The following is a 27363-nucleotide window of genomic DNA, read 5'->3' as shown; positions in this document are numbered from 1 at the left end:
GCTGTTTTTGTTTGTTTGTTTGTTTGTTTGTTTTTTCAGCATGGTAGATTATTTTTCATTGAAATTGGAACATTTTTGTATTATGAGACTCTGGATCTTATTTAAGCCTTTTGTTTTAGTTGGTTGTTATATTCCTCTAGAAAGGGAAATGGGGTACTCCATTTTTTCTAAGTTGAGGTAAAAGTCCAGCCTCTCTACTCCACATCCTTAGAGTACCAAGACGGAGGGGCCCTTCATTACTTCTAGACTAGGCTGCATTGCTTTGAAGATGAAAGCTGCAGGGCAGCACCTGTGGCTCAAAGGAGTAGGGCACGGGCCGCATATACTGGAGGTGGTGGGTTCAAACCCGGCCCCAGCCAAAAACTGCAAAAAAAAAGAAAGTCACAGCTCCTATTTGGTCTCCATGTGACACATGATAAAGTCAGCCTCGTTACACTGGGCAATAGTGCAAGTCTTTACTCCCCACTAGGCCTCCTCTGAAACCAAGCAGCACAGATGGAAGGGACAACTTACCACTGCATGAGGGTATTACATACTAATATATAAGGGTAGTATTACATACTAATATATTAGGGTAGTATTACATACTAATATATGAGGGTAGTATTACATACTAATATGTGAGGGTAGTATTACATACTAATATATAAGGGTAGTATTACATACTAATATGTGAGGGTAGTATTACATACTAATATACGAGGGTAGTATTACATACTAATATGTGAGGGTAGAAGTTGAGGATCCTTGTGTGGTCTCCACGGACACCAGGGGGTGAGAACCTCCTTCAAGGCTGGCAGGAAGGAAAGCTCTGGTTCTCTACTGGCCTTATCTGCCACCACCTCAGCAAAATGTTGAGGTGGCTTATTATAGCCTTGTGAACGCTAGCCCCTGCCCCCAGCGAGTCTTTGCTTGTTTGGGTGAGAATGGAACACAGGATTTTCTGTGGTGTTTGGCTAGAGTAGAGTCATTGTTATCTAAACATTTTCTATCTTTCTGGCTGCCTTTTCCTGGTTCTTCGGCCAGAAGTAATAGGCTTTTGTGGGAGCTTGCTTTTTGGTTTGTTTGTCCGTTTCCACTCCTTGGCGTTTCTGTGTGGCAAGCTTCTTCAGTTATAAGTCTGAGATAGACAAAACAAAAAGCAAACCAGTTTACCATGGCGCCATTCCTTGAGTTTTGAGGTTTCTTTTCTTCCCATTTTTCAGAGTGTTCTTACATTTATTTGATACATAATTTTCAGAGATTTTAGTTTTACTTACCAGAATAAATAGGAAAAAGGTATGTCGACTACATTTCTATCTGTATTTTTATTTGTTAATTCTGGTGATTCTATAGCACAAAATCAATCAAAGCTGTCTATCCCAGAACTCTTCTCCTAAGAGGCAACTATGGACACATCTCACTACATTATCTGATTAGAAGAATAAATAAAAATAAGCAAGAGAGAATTGAATACCATAAAGTCACTTTAGAATTTTTGTCCAAATATATTCTCTCCCTCATACCAGGCTTCCCTTTGGGGGTAATGGTTAAGGGAGAGAAACTGAGTATTCCTTAGAGCAAAATCAATGAAAGTATAGGCTATGTTGGTCCATCAGTGTTGTAGCTTTCCCCGTTGAGGGAGAAAAATCAGCCAAATATACTCGAAAAATTCTGTTAAATTTTTGTATTTCTACTTTCAACTGCTCTGAAAACTTAGGAAAAAGGATACAAACTCTCAGATTCTTTCAAGGCACTTTATAAACATGTTTTGCTTTCAAATTCTCTGAAACCTATTAAGATAGATTACTAAGTTTACTCCAAATCATACACTCTCGGTGGCATTCCTCCTGTCAGAATTATGACAGAATTTTGCTGTCTGAAAGTGCCCTTCAGACTTATGCAAAGTGCATCAATGAATCTCAATATTAAAATTCCTAAAATATATATAATTCCTCAAATATATCTGCATCCACTAAAACTTAATATGTTAGCTCCCCCATCAACAAGTCCACTCAGTTCCCACCTGTAAATTAAATCTAAAGCAAATTAATTGTCTCCCTTTCTCCCCAGAGATAAATTTGAAAATAAAATATCGACAAAGCATCCTATCTCCCTCACTGTTTCCTAATTAGGTTTAGTTCCACTTAGAGGTATCTCACTAGGATCGCAGAGGGGATTGGAAAGGCTCTCCAGGGATGCTCTCTTCAGCAACTAATGTGTATCTTTAAAAAACACTCCAGTTTTCTAAGTTTCTGAGTAATAACAGGACATTTATCAAGCATCTTCCTCTTAAACACAATTTTCGTAACCAAATTCATGCTTCCGAAGTCTGATCCCATAGAATATAGAGGTACTCTAACATTACTGTATTAGAGGAGAGCCTAGTGTTATATGGCACAAAATAGTACACTGGAAAAATGAGAAAAGAAAAAACATGTGTTTGTTTTTAGTTTGACCATCAGTAAGCTAGTCCATGCTGGTTTAGCCAAAGATTAGTACCTGGAAATGTGCCACTCAGTTTGGAGAAATCTATCAAAAAATAAATTTGATACTGTTTCTAAAATTCTAAGGAGAAAAAATATATCAGTTAAAATGTTTGTTCTCTTTAAGAGAATATGCCAAACACATTTGGTTTGGTTTTCATTTTTTTTCTTTGAAAATTTAGAAATTAAAACAGCTTTATTACCCATCACCACAATTTTGATCACTTCCTTCCTTTCAATGTCTGTACCAAAATTTGAAATCTCTATTCCTTTTTAAGATTTCCCTTTGACCCCTGTGTTTCCTGTGTCTCAATGAGAATAATGAGCCTTGGTTGAAGAGACAATGTCCCATCTCAATGGGGATGGGGATCCTCGTACTAATCACAGGCAATTATCCAAGCAAATGTCATGATATCATGTGTCCCACAATTCTTGTTTTCATTTGTTGTTGTTCTTGTCTTGGTGTTTTTCCATCCCGAGGAATATTCCAGGGCTGCCAGGGCTGTGTGCTATCAGGTTTCTGCCCCCTTGGTAGTTCCCATTTCTACTTTCTACTCTGGAAATCCTTCCTTTAGGTCATCCTGCCTGATTGTTTCCGTATCCCCTACTGGTTCCTGTTAGAAAATCCTTATCAAAAGATAGCCAGGTGGGATCTGCTGGTAACTGCCAGAGACTGCATCCTGAGGAGCGATTAGAAACATGGACCTTGGGGTCTTTCCCCAAAGTCCATCTCTTGTCTTCTTTTGAATCTTGAGGTTCTGAAAGTTCCTCTCTTGCTGCTTCTCAGTGTTCTGGGACATATTTCCATTTCTTAATACCCTTCAGTTCTTTTATTATCGATTCAAATCGATCTCTTTGCTTTTCTGTCATTTATAGATATCAACTTTGTTCACGTTGTGTTGTTTTCCTTCCTATTTCTCGTACATCTTATTGAATTTCAGCATCAGAATCCACTTTAATCCAATCTTCCTCCTCTGAGTTTCTGATGCCCAAAGCCCAACTAGGCATTGTGGTAACACACCTAATTGTGAATCCTTTCTTACCTTCTCATTGTGTTTTTTCTATGCTTTGTGTTCCCAAATTCCTAAAGTCTTTATTATTTCTCCCTTAATTTCGGCTGCCTCATGTCCATAGATATTTCTGTAGTAACCAATCCAAGAAAAAAAGACACTTCACAGGGAAAAAAGTGCTCTGTTTTTTTTTTTTTTAATCTTTCTGTTTATAGCCCACTAATTCGAGGCAATATTATAACTTCCTCAAATCCACAACTGTTATAAATAAAAAGCCCTTTGCCAATCTCCCAGTCTTATATACAAAACAGGATAAAAAAGAAAAGAGAAGGCAACTCCTGTGGCTCAAAGGAGTACGGCACTGGCCCAAAATGCCAGAGGAAGTGGGTTCAAATCCAGCCCCAGCCAAAAACTGCAAAAAAAAAAAAAAGAAAAGAGAATTCATGCCAATGGCCAAAATACTCAACAAATTAGCATGCTGTTTGCACTGAGGGGCATCCACTCAGGGTCTAGAAATGAATGTTTGTACCCTTGCCTGCGGCATTGATCCAGGGAGAGCTCCACCCTCAGCACTTGGATTAGGCCTCTGAAAACTTGCTCTCCAAACAGCAGTTTGTGGTTTCCTATGGAGTGTCCCCTGGCCACATAAATAAACTAGACTAAATTCAAAAGATTATTTCAACCCGCAGGCAGAGGCCAGCAAGACTTCTGCCAAAAGGCTGTAGTTTAGAATAAAAAATACAGTTTTTTGGAAAGTGGATATAAGACCAAAACAAGCCTCATATAAAGACGTTGCTAATTGATAGGAGATTGCTTATAAAAACTAAGACAGGGAATTCCACTTTGTACTCTTATGCTAAGTGTGACCTCAATCAACAGAGTCAAAGTAAAATTATTATACCTCGCCTAAAAGTAGAGCCAGATTATCTTAGCATGGGTTAACCCCCAAATGAGAGAGTAAAGGAATGACATACTTGTGATTAATTTAATTAAAAATAGTTTTAGGAAACAGAAACGCAGGACACGTGAGAGTAAGAGAAGAAGGAAAGCCAATATAAAATATACTTTTTATTTATTGTCTAAGGGAGGTCCAAGGGCACCTGGGACATGATTCCCACTGGAACCTTTTGAAGAATGTACCATAAGCCACTCAGAATTGTTTTCTCAAGGACAGACCAGCAGAAGTATTTTCTAACTTGGATCTATCTGTATTGTTTGAAGACTTCTCCCCCTACCATGGCCATCAATTTCAAGAACCCCCCCATTCAATGTTTGCATGTTTGTTTGACAGTAAGTCTGATGTCTGGGCACGGGAGAAGCCCAGGGGGAGAAAAATGAGCCAAGAAGATGTCAGTGAGAAGAGAGTTGAAGCCCACACAGAGTGTCTACTCAGCTTTGGCTGAAATCAGAGCCAGCCTTAAAGAATGTGAGCCTGGTACCAGAGGAGTCCTTTACCTATGTAGTTATAAAACATGACAGCATTAAATATAAACTCCAAAGCATTGGCTTAGGGACTTGGCATAAATCTCTGCTGGCAAAGATTAGCATGGAGGTGAGAGTTACATAGAGACTCAAATGGGAGATGGGAGAGGCGCATACCCTGTCCGGAGCCCAGGGAGATGTGGGAAGCTCCACGCTTCTCTCATTTTATAGAGAACATCTTTATACTTCCTTCTTCCCCTTCTCTATCTGGTCACATCATTGTTCTGGATGATGTCAGAGAATAAGTGGCATTTAGAACCACTGTCTGGGCCCATAAAATACATTAAGAGATGGAATTTGTTTTAGAGCTGTATGAAATAGTAAGATTCATGTAATTCATTCCATGCCATGTGATAGGCTACCAGATGCAAATCAAGGGAAAGAAATAAACAAATTAGCTTAAGGTCTCTCTATAATTGGGTGTCTGGCTCCAGGCTGGTGTTTATGGAAACCATACTCCTCATTTCTTCTGGATTAAGAAATCCTAGAATGAAGGAATCTATACAGAAAGTGCCTATAAGTGTAGATGCATTTGAGGAAAGAAAAAGACTACTAAAATTGTAATACTCAGTCACGTTTGACTTCTGCAATTACGAAGGGTACAAGATACAATACCCAAAGTAACAAACCCTCCTGTTATATATTGAGTACTACCTATATGTATATAGCTTAATATATGTATATGATATTTTTCATATTTTATATTTGTGTAGTGGAAATGGCATGGGTCAGAATCAATACACCCCATTTGAATCTCTGCTGTAACATTTCTGAGCTATGCAACCTCCTAAGATTTATTGTTTAAACTCTTAGCTTCTTATTTATCATTTCTATTGCCTTTCCATTGTTCCAAAATCAAATCCTATAATGCATGTAAAAGTGTTTTATAAGCCATGCTGCATGAATGGTGATGTTGAGCGGGATCTTGGTGTGTTATCTCACGTGAGGACACAGGCAGTGGTTCATGTTCACCATGTATAAGTTTTAGGTACATGTTGTATGGTTCCATCTCAATTTAAGTTTCATTAAATAATATGTAGTTAATGTAAGATATTTGACGAGTAGAGCACAGTGGAAGGGAGAGCCAGCACACAGTTGCCTGGACTAGGCCAGGTGCAGTGGCTCACACCTATAATCCTAGCACTCTGGGAGGCTGAGGTGGGAGGATTGCTTAAGTTCAGGAGTTCCAGACCAGCCTGAGCAGGAGCAAGACCTCATCTCTATTAAAAGTCAAAAAAGTAGCAGGCGTTGTGACTAGTAGTAGCATTTGTAGTCCCAGCTACTAGGGAGGCTGAAGCAAGAGGATCCCTGGAGCTCAGGAGTTTGAGGTTGCTGTGAACTATGATGCTACAGCACTCTCCCCAGGGTAACAGTGTAAGACTTTGTCTCAAAACAACAACAGCAACACTTTCCTGGACAGCCTTTCTATAAGATATAATGAAATGTATTCAAGGAACCAAAATATTACCAGAAATGTGATCAGTCGGAAAATATAAAGTCCAAAGCAAACCCCTTTTTGGCTGAAAGCGGTGCATGTTCCAATGGAGCACTAAGAATTTAGGAGAGGGACGCTCAGCAGTCTGACGTCATTTTGTATGCTTCATTTTCGTGCTTCTTTCTGGAGCATCATTATGGTCTTTCAGACACTCCAATTGTTCACTCCCCTTTTCTGTAATAATATGTAGCGAAATTGTCAAAGCCCAGCTACAGGGGCTGCTCCCTAGCTGCTGCTTTGATCCTGCTGCTGTCATTACTAACGTATTCCAGCTCCATTCTGAGGGCCCCATGCAGGGACATGAAGTCAGCTCCTCTCCATGGAGAGAAGTACGTCGGACACCAGCCCCCAGGTCCCAGGAAACCCACCAGAACTCTGGTGAGCAGATATGATACTGCCGTCGGGTTGATTTGGTGCCAGAACTAAAAAGAATATTTCATTTTTCAGTGTATAATTTTAGATTCTATATCTTTATAATTTTTAATCTTTACAATTTGAGTAGTCAAGTTATTGTACCCTACGTTTCTTACAATAGGAAGTTTGGATAACCACTATGATTTTCCACTCTTTGGACATAAGACAAGAAGTAAATGTTAAGTTTTGCATATCAAGCTTGTAAAATCCATTTTTAGGAATGGGTCACTCTGTGATCTGCACAAACAAAACGGAGTTGTCCTGCGATGCGACTAAGATTTCTTTGCAATTATAATGAAAATGATTGCTCTGTACTAACGTGATTTCGAGGATGATAAGCACATAAGGGAGTCAGGCAGGATGCAGTTTTTGCCTTACAAAGGTAATTCGGAGACATATGCAACTTAAAACCAGCTAAGATAGGAAATGAGATATAAATGAGGGAGCTAATTGCCAACATCCTAATTAAAAACCAACTTTGTTTGCAATTTTAATATATTTCTTTGACTTCAAAGATGAAATAAATCCCCCAAAGGGAGAGCAGAGCTGAAAAAAGGAGCACCCACATAGAGTTCAGAAAATTCCTTGTTTGGAACAATTAAGAACAAATGCAAAAGAGATTTCAGAGTTAATGAGAATTGTTTAAATGCTATTTAATTTGGAGGCAGCTCCTTACAGATATTTTCTTTAATTTTTCTTTGCTTATCTTTTATTACTAGGAAGATTTGCATGAAAATAAAATCCATTGGCGCTTGAGGCTTTTGTTTTATTATAATGACCTGATAAAAATAAAAGTTATAATAGGTACAACATTATCTGATCCACCACATAAAGCAAGGCTGGTTAAAAATAGTATAATAGGAAACGAAATTATCTTTTTTGACTTGAAGCAAGTCACCTTGTGTTACCTTGCCTGCAAACCTCAGCTGATAAATTCCTATTGTGTGCGGTACACTGTTTGGTTTGCACTGGATGACACTGCATCTGTTTCCCAGCAGTGGGATACCTGCAGCTCATTATTTCAATTAAATTATTTACATTCAGATTTTGCAGTAAGAAAGAAAGACTTAGTCATAAATAAATGAAAGTATATTTTAGATTAGAATGACATAAACCAATAGACAAATAAAACTATTTATATCCGTCTTATGGTTCCTTGTCTTTTGATAAGGCCCAGCGTTGAAATACAAATGTTCTCTATGCATTTTTTAAAATCTCAACATATTGTTCATTTTTATTATTTCTTTCTTTTCTGAGTTTGGTTGAAGCATATGCTGGATTGCAGATGTGGATCGAGGTAGTATATGACCTGAAGCTTATTAAATATTTATTTTTGTGTGTGAAGGTGGCATCTGTTTTAAGAAAAAAAAATACAATTATATGAATAGAGTATTAGATACTGAAAAGCTTATTTATTTGGAATGAAGAGAAAAGAAGTAAATTTATAAAAATTGGACAAAGACCACCAAATTCACCAAATCTAGAAAAAGTAAGCTAATATTACTTCTATACTATTTTTCCAGACATTTTTGGCTGCTTGCTGTATGATCACCTGTCCATGTGATGCTTGCCTGAGACATGAGTAAGTAAAATTTCTTCATCCATCACCTTAATTTCCTACCTGGAAACTTTTTAATTGTAATAATCTATAATCTTTGCCTTAAATTATTCTTAATTTTTTGCATGAAGTGTGAAGTAGGAAAAGTCAGAGTGGAAATTCTTAGGAAATTACAATTTAAATATCTATTGTGGAATAACTATCTGAATGCATTTTAGGTTCCCAAGCAAGGATCGCAGCAGGGGCCCATGTAAGTGAGAAACCTTAGTCATAAATTTCATTAGCTTTGCATTAAATCGTTTTTTGTTGGAAGAGTATAGATATTATAAAGGTGAAGCAATATATTGGTTCAAACATGGGTGTGGTAGGTTGCCTTAAATGCTTTATACTTAAACAGGCAGACACACAAGAAAGATTAAAAACTAGAATTATCAGACAGTCTACTGTTAGAAGATCTCTGAGAACTAGAGTGCTGGGCTGGGCAGTAGTCCCTGACTGAATGGCCTCTGTAACTCTATAAACTGAGCAGAAAAAATATTCCTCTCTATTTTCTCATTCTTTATTTGTGTATGTGTGTGCACATGTGTACATGCAGACACACACACGGGTATGCGTGCTCTTGACTGAGCCCATGCTGATTCTAGAAAGATGGTGTACTATGGGGAAAATATGGTAGATTTTTTCGATAGAGGGTAAAATCCTAGTAGCAGCACATTCTGAAAAGTTTGTTTTTTTTTTTATGTTCTACATTGTTTGATGGTTCCAGACCAACAGCTAAACATTAAGGAAAGGAGTCAATGACACCTCAGTACAAATTTCAGTTTTGAAAATATTCTAGAAACCTGAAATTGGAGTTGAAGCTCTATGCACTGACCTGCCTTTAGTTGTTGAAAGGAGAAAGAGGTCCTTCTACTGAACAAATAGAGAGAAAGGTGCACTTGAAAACAATAACACTACGATTAGGGAATTGTAGTATTGATAAGATCTCACCTTGTTATTAGAATTAGCTAAGAGAATGAAAGCAATAAGAAAGCCATGAAGAAAAGGCTTCAATGTAAGAGAAAAGCAAAAATGCTGTAAAGAATCAGAAGGAAAATGTATGACTGAAAATAACGTAGAATCTATAAAAAAATGTCAGGAAGTTGTATGAAATCCCAAATACCGTGTGAAAAGACATGGCTTCAATGAAAAAAAAAATAGCAGACTTCAAATAGAATAACAGATTGAGATGAAAAAGAAACAAACTACATTTTTTAAATGTCTGATATAAAAAGAAAAATGACGGTGATACAAAAGCACTCAATTTTAAAATGCAATGATAATCTAGATGAGATTCAAAAATAGAACATGTGATATGAATACTTGAACATGGATGGTAATATGTGAGAAAAATCTCTCGAAATTAAAATAAAAGTACAAAAGCTTGAACAATGAAGAAAATGACAATATACAACATAAAAACCAGAGTCAAAATACAAGTTATTCGTTTTCAGTGAAGCATAAATCATATCAAACAAAAGCAAAAATAGAACATAGAATAGAAAAGAATATTTTTGCAGAACCTACACACCCAGATGAAAAGTTGATATATTTCAAAAAAAAAATGAATAAAAATGGATACCCTGGCATACATTTGTAAAAATTTTTGACAGAAAGTATAAGAAAAAATAAAATTACTCTAAAAATATATAAATTGAAAAAAATGTATTATTATAATGAACAAAAGTTAACTTGGCCTTTGACTATTCTTAATCTCAAATATCAGACATAATTAAAGGAAATTGTTATAGCATTCTAAAACAATATCATTGCGGGTGGTGCCTGTGGCTCAAAGAGTAGGGCACCAGCCCCATATACTACTGGAGGTGGCGGGTTCAAACCCAGCCCTAGCCAAAAACTACAAAAAAGAAAAAAAAATCATTGCAATGCAATATTACCATACTCAGTAAAGGTATCTTTCATTTATAGAGCTATACTTCAGTATGCATGAAATATAGCACCTATGTAGCATTTCTTAAAAATAAATACCTGAGCATAAAAATCAGTTAAATGTAATCAAATTATACATTTCATTTGAAGCATGGTTAGAAATAATTGTTTTTAATGTAGTAAGTACAATAATTCAGCGATTGAGAAATCAGCTTATAATTCTTCATGATTTAAAAACAAGTTTCATGAAACATATCCTTTGAGGGATTTGTAGATTTTTCAAAGATCAGTTCAATATTATACTTAATAAAATTCTTGGAAAAATATTCAGTAGTTAATAAAATAAATGAATAGAAGGAGATGTGACTCATTTAAACAACTGTATGTTACTTTTCAGCATGAACATTTATAAACAGATATGGATATCATATGATCACAGATCACAGGATACTTTCAAGTTTTTTAGTTGAAATAATCACATGAAAAAATCCAGCTAGAGCAATTACAAGAAAGGCAATTACAATAAATTATAGAAGATTTTAATTTTAAAAAATGTTAAAGAAATGTTTAAAGGAAAATAGGTACTTGAATAATTGTCATAGATCCATTAAATACAAGTTGGTCAGAGGGGCTCCAGAAAGCCTCTCCTTGGCCCTTGCCCTATTCTAGATGAAGAGGGCTGGGCATGTAGGAAGCTTCACAGAATAGTCACCAGCCGAGAGTGTCAATTAAGGTATCCATTTTGCTCCATGTGTCTGTGGTAATTGGACTCTCTATGAAAGATAGACCATTTAAAATTGAGTCAAACTGGCTGGAGAGGGAGAGGGTAGATTCTCTGGGCCAATGGAGCTACCAGCTCCCCCTCTGAGCTTCTTTATTACATCTTCAGAGACTTTACTGAGGTTCTACTCCTAGGTTTGGGAATGAGACCAAAGATAGGAAAATATCTTTGGTCTGAGGTCAGGAAAATATCCCTAATTCACACTTGATTCCAATCACCCCAGCAAGGTTGTTAGTATTCAGACCCCTAAAGAGCTGAACCCAACCTGCTGGGGTAAACCTCTCTCAACTCTGTTCCTGACCCACTCCAGAATAGGAGATGGGGAGGCAGGTGGGTGACGATTGCAGGGACTATTCCCATATAGCTAACTTGAGCTACAAGGGCCCTCCTCTGCCTTTTCTTCCCTGGATTTCTTAGCCCAACAAATCTAGTCTAATGGCTAAGTGAATCTTAGGGTCTTTCTTTCCCACCTTCATTCTTGGCTTAAAGAGAAGCTGTAGGAGACAGCACAAACGGCAGGTTGGGCTGCAGATTTAGACAGTTTTGAACTAAGTTTCAAGTCCTTCTTTATCACTGAGCAGCTATGCCATGTTGGTAAATGACCTAGCCACCCAGTTTCTGTATTTTCTCATCTGAGAAACAGAAGCAATTGTATTTTTAATGATGATTCACAATTAAATGAGTTTGTGATCGCAAAATTGTTCTATCTTTCAAACTAGAGCACAGAACACCATCTAGCTATTTTAATTACATCATGACAGCAAAGGAGGGAAGCAGGCTAAAAAGAGATTAATGGAATTGGCTATGGTAATGGATTGTGTTTATCAGAAGTAAAAGGGGCTTCTATTGTCCATTGGGTATTGAGAAGAGCATTTGTAGACACAGGCTCTGAACTAGCACAATTTCATGGAAGACTACCACCAAACTGTATCGTCATGAAAACTCCTTGTTGAATGAAGATAGAAGGGTGTGGTCACTGAATCAATTATAAAACACTCTATTGTAAATGATAGATAATTGATGAAAATTATTGGAAGATTAACGAGAACTCAGGGATTTGAAGGGAGGCTAAAGGACAAGATTAGAAAAATAGGCACGAACCAGTGAAGCTTCTGAAAGTCCAGAAAGAAGTACCTTAACCATCTGTAATATACTTTTGCTATCTTGGTTGACAAAACCAAGCTGCATCCTCACAGGAGCTTCTGATTGGCAGATAGTCTCCATCGTGGAAGGTAAAGCTCTTCTTCCCTACTACGCTATACAAAATTGGGAATTCTCTAGAATTAGAAATTACACAATACAATTTCACTTTAGGGGTTGAGGGACAGCAAGCAGCCAGCTGAGGATCTACCTCAAGACCTGTGGTGGGGCATGACTGGTACTGGCGGAGTACACGAGGACTTGGCTGAATCAGTATTTTGTGTTTGCTCATTTTCTAGATTATTTTTTAAATAATTCTTCCTTCTGAAATATAGTAAGTAAAGATGTAAAAATTTATCTCCTTCCTTTATTAAAATGATGATTGTCTACGATTTTCATTAGCTTGATGATTCTGACTTGGATTTACTACTGAGTGTAGAGTGTTGTTTTGCTCCAGATTTTAACCCAGGTTGGTGATCTAGAGTCAAGCATAATGGCTTCTACAACGTCTCCAGTCAACCAGCATCAAATCATGTTCAACAATAATACTATGGTTTCCCCAGAAGCCCGTGCTTGGCCTGGTACCAGGTTAGAGTTACACAGAGGTAATTAATAGCTGTTATTTGATGTAGATTAGAGCTGTAGGCTCTGGGATTTAATTGTTGAGTTCAAATCTTCCCTCTAACCATTTTTGTTGTATGACTTTGGATGATCTTTACCTGACTCAGTTATATAGTCTGTAAAATAAAAATTATGATGCCATCAACCCAAATGATTGATGTATGATTAAACTGGTGTTACTTGAGGACCTTAGAACTATGTTCAGCACATAAAGTCTTTATTTATGATAAAGACTTCGTTGCACCTTTTGTTACCTTGGTTTATTATTTATTTCCTTATGTTTTATTGTGATTTAATAATGGTTAGGAGATGGAGAAAATGGAGTCTCCATTTTTCCAGACACAAATAATTGAGCTATGGAATTCAACCCCCTTTTTGAGACCCTTAATCAATTTATCTTTGCAAAAGACTGTGGTCCTTTCCTGTTTATTTGCCACTACTAATTATTTCCTCCTGCATTTGATACATTTAAATTTTTTTTTCTGTATCTATTTAGCTAACTCAGAACTCTCTTTACCCTCCCTCTGTATTTACACCCACGAGAAATATGTCTATGTACAATTCATAGGCATGATGTACAATAAAGAGAAGCAACTTCATGCCTTTAAGTATTGATGGAGAAATGAATATCCACGCTTCTTGGATTTTATTTAGTAGAGGAAGGAGAAGTTAATATATGCCCACACATGTCAGTACTGTTCCTGGTTACTGACATCAAGAATATGTACTTTATTTGCACTGTGATGTGTTGAAGCTTACGATCACTACATTGTGGCAGTGTGATCAGACGTTGTAAAAGAATCTTGTGCATGAGAGAGCTTAGCCACAAATATATGCTGCGTAAGGAATGTGGTTTTTACCAACAGGCATTGAGTGAACCTGAATTGAAGCATCCTTAGCACATACATCCTCTCCTTGAGGCAAGCACATCCTGGGTGTGATGTAGGGACCGGAGTTTACTCAGCCCATATTCTGCTAAGAGACGTTCACCAGTGTTCGGTAAAACTTGATTTGTCCCTCTGAGTTATGAAATGTAGGACTAGGCCACAGATCAGGTAAACTCTTCAATAATCTCACCTTCTTATGTATAATAAAAATATAATTATTATAAATGATCTAAGTGTCTGGAGACCATTATCAATAAGACAAATTTATATTATGTAAATAACATAAATTATAATTACTCAAATGCTTTGAAATATTTCAACTTTTTATTATTTTTTGTTGTCCCAGTATAATTTACTAAAAAAATTGTTCTTTTGCCATTGATTTTGTTATTTTTTTGGTTTGTCTTTATTTCAGAATATTAGGGGGTATGCATGTTTTGTTTACATATTTTGTTTTTGTATAGATTGAGTCAAAGTTATACACACATGAGTGTCTTTCACCCAGTTAGTGTGCCCTGTACCCCATAGAAATGAATTTTCCCATCTCCTCTACCCTCTCCCCAGTGATTTTCAAGATGGGGAGGGGGTAGAGGAGATGGGAAAATTATAATAATAATAATTATTATTATTATATAATTATTATATTAATATAATATTAATAATTATTATAAACCAAAGTAACAAAAGGTGAAACCAAGTCTTTACCATAAATAAAGACTTTGTGTGCTGAACACAGTTCTAAGGTCCTCAAGATTTACTTCCGTATGTGCACTCAAGTGCTGATTGATTAGTTCCAATTTAGTATTCAGTATGTGTGTTTGTTTCTCCAATCTTATGATATTTCAATTAAAAGAATGCTTTCCAGTTCCTTCCAGGTTGTCCCAAAAAATTAAAAATAAAATACTCAATCACCATTTTCAATTTTATTAGACCCATATGAAGAATTCAGGGAAGGCACTGCAATGCATACTATTTGTCTCCTTAAGTTAAACAAGATTTTGTCCTATTGGACCATTATTTCTTCTGCTGAAAGATAGAAGATGATGGCCAACAAGACATTTGTTTTTAACTGAAATAAGTTTTTAAACTATAGGATTAGTTCTTTCCTTAAGATTTGAATGCACTATTAGGATGCAAAACGTAGAAATTCAATGCCCTTATAATGTGGAAAACCACTGACCATTCCTTGGGTGATTGGTAAAATTAATATTTAAAAACTCTAATATCTATACAACTCAATTTCCTTAGGCTTTTCAGGGGCTCTCCTACTATTAAGTTCAGGCAGGGACCCTCTCTCCACTTATGTAAAAGGGGAGTTTTTCTCTGCAGTACAGTTCAAAACATAAATACTTATTTGTAAAGCATGGAGATAATAAAGAGAATCAAAATGCTGATTCACAAATATACACACACACTCCAAATCCATGTTCACTGCACTTCTCATTATCCACTTCAACAGGCTAGAACTATTTGGTAATTATACTCCTACAACTCCTTTGATATCACTAACTGGCAAATAGGAGTGGCTGCTACAATGGAACTCCTCTATGAAATGTTCAATAAAGAAAATGATACTGATATAATAAAAAGAAGGAGGAAAGCAGCTTTTGAGGCATATCTAACCACTCCCTCTTTGAAGCTGATTTAAAAATACATTGACTGTAAAATGTGGCATGCTTTCTTGTTCATTTGTAGTCATAAGGGGATTGATGAGATGGTTCAGTGAAAGTAAAATATTTCAAAGAGAGCCTATTGAAAATGATGACAATCAGACCTGGTTCAAAATAGCGTCAGATTAGCAACCCTTTCGTGAAATGACTAATTAAAACAGTCCACAAACCCACATGTGCAGGAGCTTTTGTTGTTTTAGTTTGCTTTGCTTTGTTTGTTTAACCTAATTTCAAGTACCCATTCTTAAGGAATGACAAAGACTTTGTTTCACTCTAGTTTGGTCCTTAGCTCTTCCTTTTCTCCTACAATGTGTCAAATTCCCAAGGAGCTTTACGTAAAACCCACAATTTGAGGGTTAGGGATAAGGCTAAGCTATGGGCGGCGGAGGGAAGGGCAGGATCTGATTGTTGGGTCAGTGTCCATGTTGGCACCTGTTGATACAGCTACTGCTCCCCCTGCTGGTTTATTTGGATCTGCCAGGTCAATCATGAATTTTCTCATATTCCATATATAATGCTTTTTCAGTCGAGGGAGTGTGTATTTTAAGCCAACATTAAGCACATAAAAATCATTCCGTTATTCCTGTACTGTGAAATGTGAAAGAAAACTTGTGATACTCTCTATGTCCCTCCCTTCTATAAATATTTGATGCAACCATTTGTTTTCTGAGAACTTTTTGGCAGTCAGCCTGTGATGGAAGCCCAGATTCTCTGTTCCGTTTTCATAAACGTAAGCTTTTCATCATCCATAGGGCCTGACTGAGGAACCAGGGCTTAGAGATCCCTTCAAAAGATCCAAACGTTCCTCACATCGCCAATGTTTCCTCTCTCCATAGCTTGGGAGTCATTTTCTATTTTGAGGGTGGTCAAAAGTGGTTGGTGAGGGCAACCCAAATGTAGTCTGCCAAGAATTCTTTTGGCTTCACTCTGAGTTTTGCCCACCAAAACTTGAAAAGCAGGAAGATACTCTTTTATAGTCTATGAATTTTTATAGGTGTATTTCTTCTCTGAAATGTCCATTTCCTGTGTGTTGGGTACTAGGCTCAGATACAGATTGAAAGACAGTTGGAGACAAATATGAAGAGTTGTAGATACATGTAGATACAGGAACTATGTAGGTATAGAAAGATAGATATTAAAATATTTATCTGTGTGTGACTTAGTTAAATCAATAAATGCTTAAATCAATACCAATCTGAAAATTTATATTATTATCTTGGTTTTATTGATGAAAAACTTGAGGTTGATTGAAGTGGAATCTCTGTAAAAATGACTGAAGTTAAATTGTTAGGCTTCAAAACCCACATCTATCTGATTCCTAAATCCCATGTTTCGACCTTTGAACTGTATAATTCCTTTGACAGTTTGACATAAAATCGTGTTGTGTGTGTGTGTATATGTGTGCATGTAGTAGAATGATTTGTATTAACCTATCCATTAGATATTTACATTAGATTAATCTTTAGATTAATTTTTCCAGGCAATGAATTTGAGACATTGAGTATTGTATCTACCATCTACGTATGCTTGATCTGGCATCTAATGGACTTTAACAAAATTCCAAATAATTCTGTAAGTTAACTGGGAGAGGAATATAAAAAATTTTTAGGCAAGACTCAATGCATCTTTCCAGCTTCCTTGGAAAAGGTGTGAATATAGATACACACACTGAAATTTTTTATAGACTTCCAAGGCTGTCTCTGAGAAATATTTGTTAGTTTTGTTTTTTTGTTGTTGTTTTTTGGGTGTTTTTTTTTTTTTTTTTTTTGAGACAGAGCTTCAAGCTGTCCCCCTGGGTACAGCAACCTCCAACTCCTGGGCTCAAGCCAGTCTCCTGTCTCAGCCTCCCAAGTAGCTGGGACCACAGGCACCCGCCACAACACCCGGCTATTTTTTGGTAGCAGCCATTATTGTTGTTTGGCAGGCCCGGGCTGGATTCGAACCCGCCACCTTAGGTGTATGTGACTGGCGCCTTAGCCTCTTGAGCCACAGGCACCAAGCCAATTTGTTAGTTTTTTTTTAATGTTTCCCTCATTCTATTAATCAGCTTTCTTATTTCAACTGACAGAAATATTTGCTTAATCTTTCAAATAACAAAACTTAAAAACATTACAGTTTATGAATACTGCTTTTAGGTTATTTGTACAAGTGGACATAGCCACACAGTCTGAATAGTAGTGCATCAGCCATAGGTAAATTGAGATGGAAATAAACACCTTTTGCCTCTTGATTGAAAATATTTATAATTATTTTTCAAAATAGTTCTTGCTTCAGTAGCTCACCTACTCAAATGGGAATCATACAGATAAGTTAACATGGCCCCTATGAACAGAGACATGAAAATTCATAAAGCCTTTCATTAAAAATAGGAACAGCCTAGCATTTTTCTTAACCAAACAGACTGCTTAGATTTGTACCTCATTTTCTTCCTGGAAAAAACATAATTATTTTATTAAGTTAAAAATTAATAAATTTATTTTATTAAGTTTATACATTAATACATTTGTTTTATTAATTTAATAAATCAATTACTGTGTTTTAAAGAAATAATAACCAAAAAATATATCTTGATACATTTCTTACTAAACTTTAAATTTATTAAAGCAGCTTGAATCTTAGCTTGAAGTTACATATCCCTGCTGGGAACTTCTCTTCACAATTTCCTCTTGTTTGTCCTCAAAGAGAGCTTACCTTTAGGGAGCCAGCTAGACATGTTCTACACTAGTTTCATGAGAAATAGGATATTTTAATTTAGTAATATAATTTTATGAGAAAAAATAAAAATGTGATTTTTTCATTCAAAATAAAGACCTTTTGGACTTTGTGTTTATTTGCTAATAATTTTCTTTATATATAGAAAATGTGAACTGGAATGCACAATTGTTAAGGGGGGATTCTATCCAAATGCAAGAAAGTTAGAGAAATTGTTACACTTATCTTTGCTTAGCACACGGTCCTTAGCAAAGCAGGAATGGTGTCAGACAGCATAGAAAAGAAATCACAGAAGGAGAATTTAAAATTGGACTGTTTTAAATCTTCCTGGATGTTTTTCTTATCAATTTGCTTTACACCTCTGGGTCACTGAGCCTGCATCAAACACGTAGCTTAAGACCATGCTTCTAACAACATCAGAGTGTACGAATTCTGGAAACAAAGAGTATAAAGAAGCCAATGATTCAAAGATAGGAAAAATGCATATAAGATTTATGATATAAAGGTAAATAAATAACTCTCTGGAGGTAGAACAAGAATATGACTTTGAAAATAAATTATCACAGGCTGAACATATATTTTAGACTCTACCTGTTTTAATTACATAGAGAAATTAAAAGTGAGCCTAAATAATTTAAAGTATTTTTATAAGTCAATTCATGTATTTACTATGTGAAATATTAGATACAAACAATTTTTAAATTATCATGTAAGAGCAGGAAAATCAACTCACTACATACTGTCAAATACTATATCAGGAAAAACCATAGGTTAAAAAAGATGTGGAAAATAGTAATTGAACTCGTTTATTTATCACAAATATGAATAGTCAATACTATTGAATAAATAAATACTATTGAATATGAATATGAATAAATATGAATACTATTTCATATGCAATTAATAATTTCAGAAATAGTAGTACAGTTAACATTTCTATGTAGGATTTTTCAACAAGCACAATTAGAATAAGAAAAATAATCAGAAAATTGGTTTTCCAAAGTATAATAAAAAGAAAAAATAAACTGGAAATAACAATAAGACATAAACATAAACACATAAAGACAAAACACATCAAAGTTCCATGTCTGTTATTCATGTAGTACTTATGCTGTAATCAATCAACTGAGTCCATTTTAGGTTGTTGCTGTCTCATAAGGATCGTTCCATCTTTTAAATAGTACCTCCATTATGAAAATTAATGAGCTGAATTTAATTTTCCCAAAACTTATAAATAAAAAAACCCCAAAACAATGGCTCAGCATTTCCAATTAAATACAGGATCATGACAGAAAAAAATTTCCAAAAATGAATAACTTTCCCAGACAGAAGTACAAAATGACAAAGATATAAAAATAGAAGGAAGAAAACATAAGAAACTAACATGACAATCCTGGCTGATTAGTAATTGATCAATAGTTTTTCATAAAGGTGAGAACAGAGAGGACTAAGGAGAGAAATTATTTAAAAATAACTGCTTGAAATTTTGCCAGAATTGGGAGAACCTGAGTTCTTCTAGATTGAAAAGCCCTCTTGTGACCTATACATTGAGTAAAAAAAAATTACAGAAAATGAACATAACAATAACATTTTCAAAACACCAGGAATAAAGTTAACTAAGGCTTTCTAAAGAGAGAAAAACATTATCCTGGGTTAGATTTAGCAAAATGTCAATGGAAAGATCTCTTCAGAATTTTGAGAGAAAACAATTTTCAATCTAAGTGTACAAACTAAAATAACCATTACATGGGGAAGGTAGAATCAAAAGTGGACTAAGATGTGGAATTGAGTCATTGTCAGCCAGGCAAGGTCCCATCTCATTTTGACCTATTCTCTGGAACTTACTAAAATAAGATAATGTGGTAGAAAACAAAAACATGTCATCCACAAAAGAGAAGATTCACACACCAAAAAAGTAAAGAGAATGTTTAGGATGTTATTTTAAAAAGGAGCAGTATTACAGCTGGCAGTAGACTTAGAAATTATCCCTACTTAGCCAAGTTAAGGTGAAGAACAGACTGTCAACTCTGCCTAATTTCGATCATCAGCTGGAAAGAGTTTGGCTAAACTGCAAAGTCTGAGTGAGGGATTAGTCTCCACAAGACTGACCTCATTTCAAATGCCAGCTACAAATTCACTGTTCTCAGGGCTGCTCTCACCTCTAACCAATTTGCTACAAATTTGGGGATTCCCATTTACTCCCTTAAGTTCAATAAGAGAATGACACAAAATTTAGGACACTGCTATCTTACTATTTCAGTTTAATACAGCAAAAGGATACCAAGTAGAAAACTAGCCAAAGGAAAAGCTGCATAGGACAAAAGAAGTGAGGGCTCCCAATGTGAAGCTCCCAGTATTTGGGGGGATGTGTTCTCCTCTCAGCTTCAATGTGTGACAGTACTCAAGGAGTACTGCCAACAAGATCAGTTCACCTGCACTTCACTGTACAGACATTTTATTGGAGCCTCATTCCCTAGGCATGATTGATGAATCATTATCTACATGGTTGAACTCAATGCCCAGTGTCCTCTCTCCCTTGGGTGTCAGACTGATACCATGTGAGTTATGTCCCAAACCTCTAATGACCATAGTAGGTCTTTCTGGCAGGGCCACCACCACCTCCAGAACTGCTCAGGTGTCTGGCTCCATTCTGAATGATTGTGTTAGTATAAACATGCAGAGTGGTCCAAGGGTCCCAGCATGAATAATACTACTATTATTTAGTAAATTGTTGGAGTTTAGGGTCTTCCTGCTGCCCCCAGGAACCTAGACAGATGCAGGGGAAGTCTAAGAAGGATGTTTTTGAGAGTATAGGATAAGGAATGATCATGAAAGACTACCTACTGTCCTTGGCCATAATACAAGGTTTTGGTTTTGTTGTGCTTTGCTTTGCCTTTTTTTCATTGTTATTTTGGAAAGTTACAGGTTGAACAAATGATGAATGCATTGAAAATAAGACAAAATGTAAACAAAACAGAGAAAAAGAAGCTGTATAGGAAAAGCCACGTACTCATGGCACACGTGGTAGCTCAGTCATGTAGTCCTAACAATACTTCTATAGTCTTGATAATATAACCAATTACTGATTTAATCTTGTGTCATAAATAAACATCCTGAAAGGGCAGAAGGAGTTTGGTGATGAGTGTGGAAGACAGTCAGGGGACGTAGACTGGTATAAGAGAGCTAGAAGGATGTCATTTTTAATATATAATATATAAAATGTTGAACACCAAGCAAGACGTAGTTGAAAGTGTTGTAAAAATCTAGAAGTAAATGCCAGAAAGAATATCAATGAGTATTGATAGAAGTTGCCTCTGATCTGAAGATTTGGGGGTGGTGTTTCAGGGTATGATTTCCCTTATGTTTTCGTACTTTCTGACTTTTCATACTCTCTCTCTATATATATATATTTACAACTTTAATTAAAATTCTAAAAACAATTAAAAAGAAAAGAACACATTTAAGTGGAAGGATCATGAATACAAACACTTTTTTATAAATATATATGGTTTACCCTGGGAAATAAAAGATTAAAATAATATGTTTTTATTCTCTGAGAGATGCTGTGGAATATGATTTTTTACAACAAAATTTATAGAACAATTTGAAGAAGATATGACACATTTCAAAACAGATTATAGTAAAAAAGATACAAAAATGAAAATCAAATTGGCAGAGTTCAAGAAATGAAAGAAAAATCACCACTTTTGCAGAGAAGAATACTATGTTAAAAGCAACATGAGGCTCGGCGCCTGTGGCTCAAGCGGCTAAGGCACCAGCCACATACACCTAAGGTGGCAGGTTCGAATCACCAGCCCGGGCCGCCAAACAACAATGATGGCTGCAACCAAAAAAAAAAAAAATTGCCAGGCATTGTGGCGGGCGCCTGTGGTCCCAGCTACTTGGGAGGCTGAGGCAGGAGACTCGTTTGAGCCCAGGAGTTGGAGGTTGCTGTGAGCGATGCCATGGCACTCTACCCAGGGGGATAGCTTGAGGCTCTGTCTCAAAAAAAAAAAAAAAAAACATGAATGACAAAATAAAATTAATTATACAGAAAATGTTACCTTAGACATAACGGACAAGATCAAATAACTGAGAAAGTAGCAAAGAGCAAAGATAAAAAAGTTATTGTAGTGGTATATTGATATAAGTCACAGGAATAAATACTAGTTATAAAATATTTTACAAATAAACCTACCACAGAAATGTATTTGAAAATTAGAGAAAAATTAAAAGAATATAGTAATGAGAGAATTTAGCAGACATTTAAAATATTTGTCATGGCAAATATTTTATGTGACAAACAAATAAGGATATAAGAATCTTAATAATGGGATAAGATAAGAATCTTATTAATAATGGAATTAATAAGCCAATTGTGTCTATGTTACACAAATAGGAAAAAATGTTTTTGTTTTTGGTTTTTTTTTTTTTTTTTGAGACAGAGCCTCAAACTGTCCCCTTGGGTAGAGTGCTGTGGCATAACAGCTCACAGCAACCTCCAACTCCTGGGCTCAAGTGAATCTCCTGCCTCAGTCTCCCAAGTAGTTGGGACCACAGGCGCCTGCCACATGCCTGGCTATTTTTTTTTTTGTTTTGGTTGCAACCATAATTGTTGTTTGGCGGGCCTAGGCTGGATTCGAACCCACCACCTTAGGTGTATGTGTCTGGCCCCTTAGCCACTTGAGCTACAGGCACCGAGCCTAAAAAAATGGTTCTTTTAGCCAATAGCCATGAGATGAGAAATCCTCTGTGTGTACATGCATATAGGTTAGTTGTTGTTTGAATAATTTCTTTGGCTAGCAGGCAGCTGAGCCTGTTAGGTTGAGAGCCCAGTGAAGTACAGGTATTAGCAAGGGAGAAGCCTTTATCACGAGGTAGGGGGTATTTCTAGTGAGAGCAGGGCAACTTCTGCTGAGGCCATTGAGTCGCTTTGAGACTCAATGTCAAGGTAGCACATGATTTTTTAAGTACAGGAAGGGGTGATTTGGCATAGTACAATTAAACACATTATACAAGCCATAAACGAAACCTTAATCTATTATTTGTTTAAATTATTGTCTGATCTTGATTAGAGAGCAAAAAGTATAGATTTGTAAGGAATTTGTAAACTATTGCACTACTTTTTTAAAAAATAAAGTGTAGAATATTCTCTAATATAACTGAGTAGCCAAGACAATGTGGTATTTCTTTAAAAAATAGATAAATATATTAACATAAAACAGAATAGAGGGTATGGATATAGACCTCTGTTTATGTAATAAATAGATCTTTGACCAAAAAAAAAAAAAAGGTCATTTCAATAAGGAATAACTGGATAGTTACATTCAAATTTCATAAAAATCAACTCACAGCAACTCAAAATGGACAAAAAGATAACAAAAGAGAAAATCTAGATGATCTTGTGTTTGGCAATGAGTTTTTAGATGTAACACCAAAAACATGATCCATGAAATAAAAGAAATGATTAGTTAGACCTAATTAAAAAAATTTAAAAACAATGAGAGCAAAAAATTCTGCTATGTGAAAGACACAGTTAAGAGAAGAAAATACAAGTCACAAGTTGGGAGAAAATATTTTCAAAACACATTTCTGGTAAAAATAATCTTGTATTTAACATAGAACTCTTAAAATTCAACCTAAAGAAAACAATCTAATTTAAAATGAGCAAAAGATCTGAACAGACACTTCACCAAAAATATACAAATGAAAAATAAGCCCATAAACAGACATTCAACATCAGATGGGAAAATTGCTAATTGAAACAACAGCGAGGTGCCATTATAGGTCTATTAAATCAGCTTGAATCCAACACGATGACAATACCAAATGCTGACAAAAATGTGCAGCAACAGAATTTTCCTTCATTGCTGGTGGGATTGCGAAATGGCCCAGCCACTTTGAAGGACTTAGCAATATCTTACAAAGCTGAGATAGTTTTACTATAAGATCCAGCAATTGTGCTTGTACATATTTGCCCAAATGAATGGAAAACTTATGCCCCCATGAAACCTTGCACGTGAATATTTATGATAGCTTGGTTTATAACTGCTGAAAACAAGAAGCAACCAAGATATCCCATAGTAAGTGAATGGAGTAGCAACCTGCGGTGTATCCGCACAGTGGCATATTATTCCTTGAGGAAAAGAAAGGAGCAATCAAACCACCAAAAGACATGGAGGAAGCTTAAATGCATATTACCCAGTGAAAGAAGCCCACATATTGTATAATTCTAACTATATAACATTTTGGAAAAGGCAAAACTATAAAGACAATAAAATGTTCAGTGGTTGACAGAAGGGAGGAAAGTTGAATGAATGGAATATAGAGGATTTGTAGGACTGCGAAACTTTTCCGTTTGATGTTGTAAGAGTGGACAGATGATATTATGCATTTGTTAAAATACATATAACTAGCCCATCTGGGAGGGGTTTGTGGGGGAGGCCTGCGTCCCCCACCTGCCAAGGAGATGGATGAGGACAGGCTGCCTCTCATGGGGTCAGGCATAGACTTGACCAAGGTGCCAGCTATTCAACAGAAAAGAACAGTGGCTTTTCTAAACCAATTTGTGGTACACACTATGCAGTTCCTCAACCATTTTTCTACAGTTTGTGAGGAGAAACTGGCAGGCCTTTCTCTTCGTATCCAACAAATTGAAACAACTCTCAATATTTTAGATGCAAAGTTATCATCTATTCTAGGCCTAGATGATGTTACAGTTGAAGTATCTCCTTTAAGTGTCACTAGTGTCACAAATGGGTCACATTCTGAAGCCACTTCAGAGCAATCACAGCAGAACAGTACACAAGACTCTGGACCACAGGAAAGTGAAATTTCAGCAGAAAATATCTTAACTGTAGCCAAGGATCCAAGATATGCCAGATATCTTGAAATGGTTCAAGTGGGTGTTCCAGTGATGGCAATAAGAAACAAAAGGATATCAGAAGGACTAGACCCAGATCTTCTTGAGAGACCAGATGCTCCAGTGCCTAATGGCAAGAGTGAAAAAACTGCAAAAGAAAGTTCAGATAGTGAATCTTCTTTTAGTGACTAAGCTACAATTATACGTGCATGGGTAGCATTCACATTCTGTGAGAGCGAGCCTGCATACCAACTTATAGTCATAAAAACATCAAGTGGGCCACATATTACCGACCTTCCTGTATGTTTAAAAAAATAAATAAAGCATTTATTACCTGCAAAAAAAAATACATATAACTACATAACATAACCAGTAAACTCTACCATGCTGTACTATGGGCTTTAGTTATTAATAACATGTCAATTTTGATTGATCAATCATAACCAAGGTGTCACACTAATGTGAGATGTTAGTGCCCTTGAGAGAAAAGAAACTCTTCTATCTACTTCATTTTTTTGTAAATTTAAAACTGCTCTAAAAATATTATTTTTTTAAAAAAGCATTACATCAGAATAACAATAACTTTGAAATCAAGAAAGAAGCAAATCTTTAATTACTAACTTTTTCTAATACGTTTTAATCCTTATTCATTAACAAGCAAATCCATAGGCTTTGCTTCTATCAAAAAATAAATGATTATTCAAGCATTTAATTTAAAAAGATGCATGAATGACAACGAAGTAAAAAGGAAGCAGGTTAAACATATTAACATATGTAAATTATAGTAATATAGATAAAACCAAACATTGATGAACGAAAAATGAGAAGAAAAAATGATTCATGGGCAGCACCTGTGGCTCAGTGAGTAGGGTGCAAGCCCCAGATACAGAGGGTGGTGGGTTCAAAGTTGGCCCCGGCCAAACTGCAACAAAAAAAAAACAAAAAGAAAAAGAAAGAAAGAAAAAAGAATTCACAATAAATCCTAGTCCTTTGACCTTGAAAAATTAGATAAGAATGGAACAACTAGACTGGCTAATCAAGTATAAAGGATAAGAATGATAAATACGTAGAAGGAATGATTGATGTGACTAAACCACAGACGTGAAAAATCACAAGATGAACTATTATCTGATATATAAAAATTTAAATTTTAAAATCAGTCATTTTGGATGCTTGTCAAAATAAAAAAAAAAATCAAAATCTCTAAAGCCAAGATTAATTTCTTTTTCTTTTAGAATAAAGAGATGAAGGCTCGGCGCCTGTGGCTCAAGCGGCTAAGGCACCAGCCACATATACCTAAGGTGGTGGGTTCAAATCCAGCCCGGGCCTGCCAAACAACAATGACAGCTGCAACCAAAAAATGGCCAGGCATTGTGGCGAGCACCTATGGTCCCAGCTACTTGGGAGGCTGAGGCAGGAGACTTGCTTGAGCCCAGGAGTTGGAGGTTGCTGTGATCTGTGATGTCACAGCACTCTACCCAGGGGGACAGCTTGAGCTCTGTCTCAAAATAAAAATAAAAATAAAGAGATGAAGTAGAAATTTCAAGACATCAAAAAGTATAGAAAAAATTCCAAAGTAAATTTAGTACCTTTGCTATTTTTTTTACCTAACAAATAAAATTATCTATATTTATGGTGAACATGATGTTCTGATAATTGTATACACTATTGATTGGCTAAGTCAAGCTAGCTAAAATGCCCATTACCTCATGCCCTTTTTGTGTGGTAAAAACATTTAAAACCTACTTAGTTATTTTCAAGAATATAATATATTGCTAATAAACATAGTCCTCAAGTTCTCCAATGTTCTCCTGAATTTATTGATCCTGTCTAGCTGAAACATTGTATCCCTTGACAAAGATCTTGCTAACCCCCTACTGCCCACCAGTTCTTGGAAATTAACATTCCACTCTCTGTTTCTATTGCCTTTTGTAGAATTCACAGATCAATGTTATCATGAAGTATTTGTCATTCAGTGCTATGTTTACTTTTTTTTTTAATTTTTAGTTTTTAGAGACAGAGTCTCATTTTGTCACCCTCAGTAGAGTGCTGTGGCTCACAGCAACCTATAGCTCCTGGGGCCAGGCGATTCCCCTGCCTTAGCCTCCCTGAGCAGCTGGGACACAATGCCCAGCCATATTTTGTTGCAATTTGGCCAGGGTCAGGCCCAAACCTGCCACCCTCAGTATATGGGGCCAGTGCCCCACTCACTGAGCCACAGGCACTGCCCTCAGTGCCATACTTATTTAGCTTAACATAATGTCCTGCAGGTTTATCTGTGTTGCCACAAATAACAGGATTTGTTTCTTTTGGTGGCCAAATAATATTCTATTGCAT

The 27363-nt window shown here is 36.0% G+C and overlaps 1 pseudogene across 1 annotated transcript; it reads left to right on the top strand.

Annotated features, from left to right (window-relative positions):
• The first annotated feature begins 24586 nt into the window (after window positions 1-24586).
• LOC100961918 lies at window positions 24587-25364 on the top strand (annotated as a pseudogene). The gene has a single exon (XR_001161812.1). The product of XR_001161812.1 is annotated as a WASH complex subunit 3 pseudogene (transcript).
• Window positions 25365-27363: the final 1999 nt, after the last annotated feature.

The sequence above is a fragment of the Otolemur garnettii genome, unplaced genomic scaffold (genome assembly GCF_000181295.1).
Source record: "Otolemur garnettii isolate 467f Iridium unplaced genomic scaffold, OtoGar3 scaffold00240, whole genome shotgun sequence".
NCBI classification, from domain to species: Eukaryota; Metazoa; Chordata; class Mammalia; order Primates; family Galagidae; genus Otolemur; species Otolemur garnettii.
This window is presented reverse-complemented; position numbering and strand designations above follow the sequence as displayed.